The following is an 8,129-nucleotide window of genomic DNA, read 5'->3' as shown; positions in this document are numbered from 1 at the left end:
TATGTCTCCTTCTCCTTCCCCAGTTAAAGTACCCTCATTTTCCCCATTTCTCCCTTGATAATACCTGTCTCCTACTCTCCCCCATCTCTTGGGGTCCTCTTTATCCCCATATATTCTTATATTTACAGACAAGTGTATCTCTCACCATTCATCAAACACACTTCTTTTTGCAAGAGATGGAGATTATCACAGAATTCCGCAACTGATAAAATGCGGAGAATAAGTGTCTGGGAGATGCCCAGCTCTAAGTGACACATCTCCAGTGGAACCTGTACATCTAAGGCTCAGGGAACATAGTGGAACAGGAGGCAGCGAGAATATTAATGCATCTCTCAATTCTCACCAGCAAAGCTTCCTCATACACAGCTGGCCAAAATGCAGAGAATAAGAGATTACAGAGTGCATGTCCCTGGACAGGACTCCAATAGTGAACCTCTGCCACCCAGGACTCAGGGACCACTGTGGAAGATGGGCCAGAAAGATGGTAAGAACCAGGGGTGGTGGGTGATCACGGGAAAACAGTTTCCCAGGTTGTTGGGAACTTTCTCATATGAATTTCCAGCAATGGTAACAGAACGCACAAGACCCATGAAACTCAAACCAAACAAAAATCCAGCAGAGACAGGGGAAATTGTTAGGAGGACCCAACCTTAACTGAGGAACTATTGACAGCTGATCACTGCTAGGTGAGGGAGAGTTGATCTTCTTTAACAGTGTGATACTGGATAGGTTGACCAGGCTCTAGTGGATGAACTCACACTGAGGGACATCTGGGGACACAAATTTAGACATGATAGGCCTTTACATATATGATCAAATTCATGAAATCTGGTGGGGGATTATGGGTGGTCACAATAGGGGAGGGGGTTCTAAATATGATCCAGATGTATTGAATAAGATACATAAAATTTCAATTAAATTTTTTTATATAGGAAAGAGAAAATAATAAGGGACAGTGGAATCAACATCAGAAAATTAAGGAGAATGGAGGCGATTAAATTTGTTATTTTTATTTTATGTGTATGAGTTACTTGCATGCATGTATGTGTGTAAGTGCACCCAATCATACAATGCCCTCAGAGGGCAGAAGAGGGCATCAGATTCTGGAACTGGATTTACAGATGGTTGTTACCTATCATGTGGGTGCTTGGACTTGAACCCAAGTCCTCGGGAAGAGAAGTTAGTGCTCTTAACTGCTGAACCATCTCTCTAGCCCCAGTGGAGATTTTTAAAACACTGTTGTACGTAGTTGGTTTTTATAAGTAACCTTTATTTGCATGCCTGGAGAGCCTCAAATACACTTTCCTTTCTTGAAGGGGAATGATTTGCACAAGAAGGGAGACTTGATCTTATGTCCAGAAATTATCTTGAGATTCTTTATTGGAAGAATAGGATGTTTTGTCTGATAAGCATCACTTTAGGCTGAAAAGCATGACTTGTTAGTTTTGCTGTCTTGTGTATGGCACATCTAGATCAGCTAAATAAAAAGTCAAATTATAATGCTTAGGAATTCAAATTTTGATTTAAAAATTCCCAAGTTAAACTCTGAAGAAAGAAGTTGTTCCTAAAACAGAATATTTAAAGGTCACATATGTTTTGCAGTTATCAGAGTGAGCTGTGTACATAAATCTGTACAGATTAACTTGGTGAGGTCCTCTCACAGGTTTCCTTCTGTCCTGATAGTGTGGGGTGAGCAGGCCTTTTGATCCTAACTGATAAGACAACCCTTGGGTACAGAGCAATTCAAGGATTTGCCTGGGTTAACACAGTAGGTTGAACCATGACCAGGGCTGGGTCTTAAAACCTGTAACATCTAACTCAGACTTTTCCTGCTTCCTAAAGCTGTCTGCAGTCCTCCTTCATTCCTCCCAGTTAAACTATGCACATTGAGAAAGGTAGAAATTATGTGTGCGTGCCTGTAACCCAAGTGTTGGGGAGGCGGAAACAAGTTGAAGACCAGCCTGAGCTACACAGCAGAGATTGTCTCAAAAATTGAAGGCTAGTGATGATGGTGGCTCAGGGATAGAGTGCCTGAGAGAGAGAGAGGAGAAAGAGAGGAGAGAGAGGAGAGAGAAAGGAGAGAGAGAGAGAGAGAGAGAGAGAGAGAGAGAGAGGAGAGAGAGAGATTTGTCTAATTGCCTCATTATATTTGCATTTCCAGAGTTACTTATTCCCAGGTATATAACAAGGGTATGGCCTGTTTGTTAAATTCATTAATTAATCTAAACTTGGCTTAGACGTAAAGACACTGCCTCCCTGAATGGTCTGGAGAAGCTCAATTTTTAAAAATTTAATCTGAGTGGCTTTGTATCTGAAGAAATGATCAGTGTGTTTTGTGGAATTCTCTGAAGTCCAGGAATGGCTCCAGGAACTTGACTGTTCAGAAATGGATCTGTGTTCCATAAGAAGAGGAAGAGATCACAAGGACATGATGCTCTCAACCTGTCACAGAATCTCATGCTCCCAGCTTGCTTTCTGTTGAAGTTCTACTATTTTTCAAATTGCCATTCAATCCATGCAATGATATAAATTGTATCCTTACAATGTAAGTGACATTCATTTAAGTAAAAATATTGTTTTGAAATACAGCCTTTCTAGAACTCTAACATGGAGCAATTATCATTTACATGGTTAGTCTTGTGAGTCTAATTATACATCATCTTAAATTGTTATTCAACAGGTTCATTGTTCTTGGTTCCTCAACTAATTGTAAATTACAAACTTTGTGTATCACATCTATTCTCTCTCTCTCTCTCTCTCTCTCTCTCTCTCTCTCTTTCAGAATGATGGGCTCCCTAAACAAATTCTGTATTTAGGAATCTAGTCAAAGAAGGTAGCATTCCTTTACTGTTACTCTTAGTATGATTTGTAAACAGGAGAGAACTTTTAACTTTCTCTTGATCCAACTTAACAGGTATTGATTGCAATTCTGTTTTATTTAATTCCACTTACTCTTTCTTATGAGTTACATTCCTTTTTGAGGTACATATTTTTTGTTAGTAGGACAAAAAATATTGACAAAATTGAGAGTGCTGTTTCCTGTTTTCTCCTCCTTCCATATACTTACAATTATGGGCAGATAGGGTCCATTGATAAAGTGAGAGGGAAATGACTGCAGTAAATGCCTATTATCTCTAGGGTGAGGATAATGAATCAGTCCCAGATGGCCATGGGCATACTACTTGAAAGGAGGAAATGTAATGAACAAAAATCATTATAGTGAATAACCTCCAAACCATCTCTTAACAGGGAATGTACTAGAAGGAAGTCTGTCTTGAATACTAATATTTCTCTTGATATTACACTATAAGAGGTAGAAAGCATAGATACCACATAAGCTAAAGAGATAAAGCTATGGGCATTGGGGGAAGACAGGTTTCATCAACTTACAGAGATTGGTACGGTTTCACAGAGTTTCAAAGAGAGGATGCATTTCTGACGGAGTGGAGCAAAAGTAAGAAGCAAGGTTATCCCATGCTGAGAGATCCTAAAATCAAAAGCTTGGGAGTAAGGAAGACAGTCCTGTGTAGGGAATTGAAATTCTAGGTGTGATAGGGTTAGGGAAGATTTGACTGGTGGCTACTTTGGGACTAGACTGGAATGAGCCAAGAATGTCTGACCAAAACCACAGTCTTTATCTATTGCTGGGTTTTGGTAGAAAATGCTGAGTTTTGGCAAGGTCAGTCTGGTAGTAGAGAGAGACTAAAGGCAGACTGAGCTGTGCAGGTCGAATGGTAAGATGATCTTCAATTAAGACGGTGGGAATGGAGAGGAAAGGACAAATGTGGAAAACATTGAGGGATAGGACTGTGTCTTCAGTAATAGAAGTGGAGGAGGAGGGACAGTGGGAGAAAGAACTGAACACAATTTTAACTCATGTGCTTTACAGTGGATAGCATCCTACAACCACTGGCTCATCCTATCTCTGGGCTTCAAGGGAACCATTGGGCTGACTGGTGACCACCTATAAATAGTTCTCCTTCTCTTTGCATGAATTTCTGACTTCTTTGTTGGCTTGTAACATCATCTCTTTCTACAACTTCATACTTAGCTGGATGACTCTGTGTCAAAGCTACTGCTGAATTTGTTAAGCAATCATATGACTCCATCATCATCCAACTCAGCCATCTTACTTGCCTGAGCATGGAGAAGGCTTGTAAATCCTAGAAAATCCCAGGTTCAATTCACCTGAAGCCTCACAGAGGCTGTTGTGCTGAGAGACCAATAGAGAGCCATGAAGATGTAGCAGTTCTTGGCCTTTGGTTAACCCATACAATGTATCTGAACCCACATTTAAGGGTCTATGAATAACCCTCTGTCCTAGTTTGTTTCTCCATTGCTGTGACAAAATAATCTCACCAATACCAACTTGAGGAGGAAAAGGTATATTTTATTTTACATCTCCCAAGTCAAAGTTCATCAGGGAGCCCAAGGTAGGAACTCAGGGCAGGAACCTGGAGGCAGGAGCTGGAGCACAGGCCATGGAGGAACTCTGCTTACTGGCTCGCTCCACCGGCCCCTGCTCAGCCTGCTTTCTTATGCAACACAGGCTTACCTGCCCAGGGGTGGCACCACCCACAGTAGGCTGGGCCCTTCCACATCACACATCAAGAAGATACCCCTCAGACATGGCCACAGACCAGTTCAATGGAGGCAGTTCCCCAATTGAGGCCCCCTCAACCCAGGTGTGTCAAGCTGACACTAAAGCTATCCAGCACACCCTCCAAACCAACTCTTAACAGGGAATGTACTGGAAGGAAGTCTGTCTTGAATACTAATGTTTGGTGTGATATTGCACTATTATATATTGTAAACCTCAATACTTACTTATATAAAAAATTCCCTGTTCTTCTTTTCCTACATCCTATTGAGAATGGTGGAAATTTACGGGACAGAGTCACAGAAGTATCGGGTATTGTCTATGGTGCTGAACACATAACGTTTTAAGACCCTAGGGTTTTAGAAATATTCCCTACATTAGAAATTTCTAGTTCTCAAGGCTGGAGAGGTGGCTCAGTAGGTGAGGTGCTTGCTGTTCAAGCTTGAGGCACTCAGCTCAGATCCCCAGCATCCACGTAAAGAACCAGATGATTTTTATTATTTTTTATTTGTAAGAGTGAATGCATTTGTGGTGTGCTAATGTGTGTGTGGGTGTGCACTCCCACGCGTGCTTTGTGGAGGCCAGAGGTCAATGTTAGTGGTCTTCTTATTGCTCTCCATTTAAAAAAATTTATTATTTTTATTTTATATGTATGAGTGTATTGCCTACATGTGTTATGCATGTACCATGTCATGCAACACCCACAGAGATGAGAAGAGGGTTTTGGATCTCCTGGAACTGGAGTTACAGATGGTTGTTAGCTAGCATATGGGTTCTGGGAACTGAACCTGGGACTTTGCCATTAGCAGCCAATGCTCTTAATCACCATCTTCTCCAGCCTCTCCACCTTATTTTTTGATTCAGAATCTCTCACTTAACACTTCTGCCCACCAATCGGCTATGCTATGGCCAGTGAGCTCCATGGATCTGCCTGTCTTCTCCTTCAAGCACTGGGGTTACAGACACATGCCATAATCTCTGGTTTTTATGTAGGTGCTAGGAATCCAGCCTCACATCCTCATGGTTACATGACAAGCACTTTACCAACTAAACCATCTCCCCAGCCTCCTTAAAGTACCATTATTAACAGATTTTACTTTTCATTAGGCTGAATGGTGTAATTTAATAAACAATAAAATGTAGACTAGCAGGGTATTGAGTATTTCTTTCTTCCATGTCTTCTCTGTGAGTCAGAATTTCTTAGTATGCTAGTTATTATGTGCAGATAACTTAGGCATCTCTGAAATCCACATTAACATTCTTAGCTAACACCACCTGACTTAAACCAGGAAGTAACTTAGGCATTAGGATAATAGGTCACTAAGCAAGTCACATATTCTTTGTTTCATATAAGGTTCAGATTAAAAGCTCAAACAAAACCAGTGTAAACTCCCTACTTATTCCCTCTCTCAGGAGTAGTAGACACACGTCACCGAGAGTTTGCTTTGGATTTTATCACCATCTTCATCATTATCCATACCTTTCTTCTTGTCATCAAAACCCACATTTTTATTTGGGTACAAGTTCATTGGAAGGGAACTGGGGGAAGAGAGGGGAGACACAGAAAGTGAGTTCAAGGTCTTTTCTTGGCTCAGTTGAGGCAATTCAAGCTGTAGGAAAGAAAAGTACGATATTCTGCCATGTTTTCCTTAGCTATGATTTTGGAGAATTGTACTCATCATTGGGTGCATCCTTTAAGATGACACTGATCACCACCAAGTGCTTTACTGTGGAAGAATGAGTAAGTGAGATAAACTGATCTGAGGGTGTGGAATCTGAACAAAAGAAGGCTTGAGGTTTGAGGAAATACCTTTAAAAGTCTGAAGGCATCTCATATGGGTGTTATTTTTTCTCTAGAAATCCCCTAAACAAAATAAGGGCATTGGAGAGTCAAGACCAAGTCTGTCTTATCCCCTTGAGGCAATGACCACTCACCAAATGTAGGGCAGCGAGGACTTTCATTGCTGCTCTCTGGCTTTCGTCATCTTTAACTCCGGCTGTGTCCCCTTTCTAAATCTTTTCACCCTCCATGGATCATTGCTTCTGGCTATTGCTATTGGCTTTTGTATTAAAGCTCATCCTGTGTGTATTTGAGAGCCTCAGAATCTGTCATTCATCTCCTTACCACTGTCATCTACTTAGCTCAAAGTTCAGCTAATTCACAGACTTTAGGACCTAATATGAAGCCTTCCTCTTTACTCCATTTCTAGGAAACTCTGCCATCCATGTAGGCAGACCTATCTAACAGCACAGCTTGCAGACTCCCAGGTCATTTTCATGTAGGAGCTATTTTCTAGTAGCTTGGATGTCTCCATGGCCTGGATTTTTCTCTCCCTTCAGAGTCTAATATTCGAACATCATAACTTTTGGAGAAAGGCTCCTATCCCTTCCTATCCCTCATTAATTCACTCATATACTACTTACTCCTTGGGATTTTGAGACTTGTCTATAGAAAAGCTTGAAGGACATGCCACATGAGCATCCTGTTTGAGAACCAACTTAACCAGACACAATTAGAATTCATGTTTTTTTTCTTTTTTTCTAGTCTGTTAGGTGGTTATACTAACTCATCTCCCAAGTTATTTTTGACTTTTTTCTCTCCTGTAATTCCTCTCATCCATGTTGAGTCTAATGAGTCTATGTCCAATCTGCCTGTGTCTGTTTAAGCTAATGCTTAAACATCTTTTTGAATTTGTCGTAGACTCTCCTGTTTTGATGTCCTTGGTTCAGCATCTCAACATTCCTTTCTGTCAATCTGTTTTAATCTAACTTGACTACCTCCTTTCCATCTTTGCCTCTCCATATCCATCCTCTTCATCAACACAACAAGGTACATTAGTAATGTTAAAACAACAGTATCATGGCATCGCTACCTCCTTTCCATCTTTGCCTCTCCATATCCATCCTCTTCATCAACACAAGGTACATTAGTAATGTTAAAACAACAGTATCATGGCATCTCAAAACCCATCACAGATAGGCATGATGGCATAGGCCTGTAATCCTAGAACCTGGGAAGCTAAGGAAGGAGAATTGTGGGTTCTAGATCAGCATGGGATAAGCAATGAGACTCTGTCTCAAAACAAACCTCGAATATCCAAAACCCATCGCCAACAGAGTAAAGCCCTTACACCCAAGATAACCCCCTATTTCCCTCACTTGCTCCATCTCCTACACTGTTTCAGACTTTTGGCTTCTAAAACAGTGTCATTTAATTTTTATACCTTGACCATAGTTTTGCTTTCTCTCTCTTTATACATAGCATCTCATTTGCCTAGAATGTTCTTCCCTTTTCCTTTCTACGTTGCCACACTCATTCCACAAAGGAAAAGCAAGTAATGCTAGTTAATTCCGTCTTTAATATTCAGCTCAGACTTGCATCCCTCCACAAGGCCTTTTCTCCTTATTTTCCTCTTCTATAGTTACATAACTTTCTTAAATGTTCATCCCTTTTTGTGCTGTTTGAAGGACTTGCTCAACATTTTATAACATCAAATTCTAAAAGGGTTTTTTGCTACAAATTTCTTTC

The 8,129-nt window shown here is 40.7% G+C and overlaps 1 long non-coding RNA gene across 2 annotated transcripts in view; it reads left to right on the top strand.

Annotated features, from left to right (window-relative positions):
• The first annotated feature begins 431 nt into the window (after positions 1–431).
• Positions 432–8,129, top strand: part of LOC115069237 — a 15,273-nt gene continuing 7,575 nt past the window's right edge. For both annotated transcript variants that reach the window (XR_003848508.1, XR_003848507.1), the window contains exons 1-2: positions 432–484; positions 2,352–2,545. This is a non-coding gene — a long non-coding RNA (uncharacterized LOC115069237). The remainder of the gene's footprint in view (positions 485–2,351; positions 2,546–8,129) is intronic.

Source organism: Nannospalax galili, unplaced genomic scaffold, assembly GCF_000622305.1.
Source record: "Nannospalax galili isolate Female #2095 unplaced genomic scaffold, S.galili_v1.0 scaffold11812, whole genome shotgun sequence".
Lineage (NCBI taxonomy): Eukaryota > Metazoa > Chordata > Mammalia > Rodentia > Spalacidae > Nannospalax > Nannospalax galili.
Note: the sequence above shows the minus strand (reverse complement) of the source record. Positions and strands in the feature narration are given on the sequence as shown.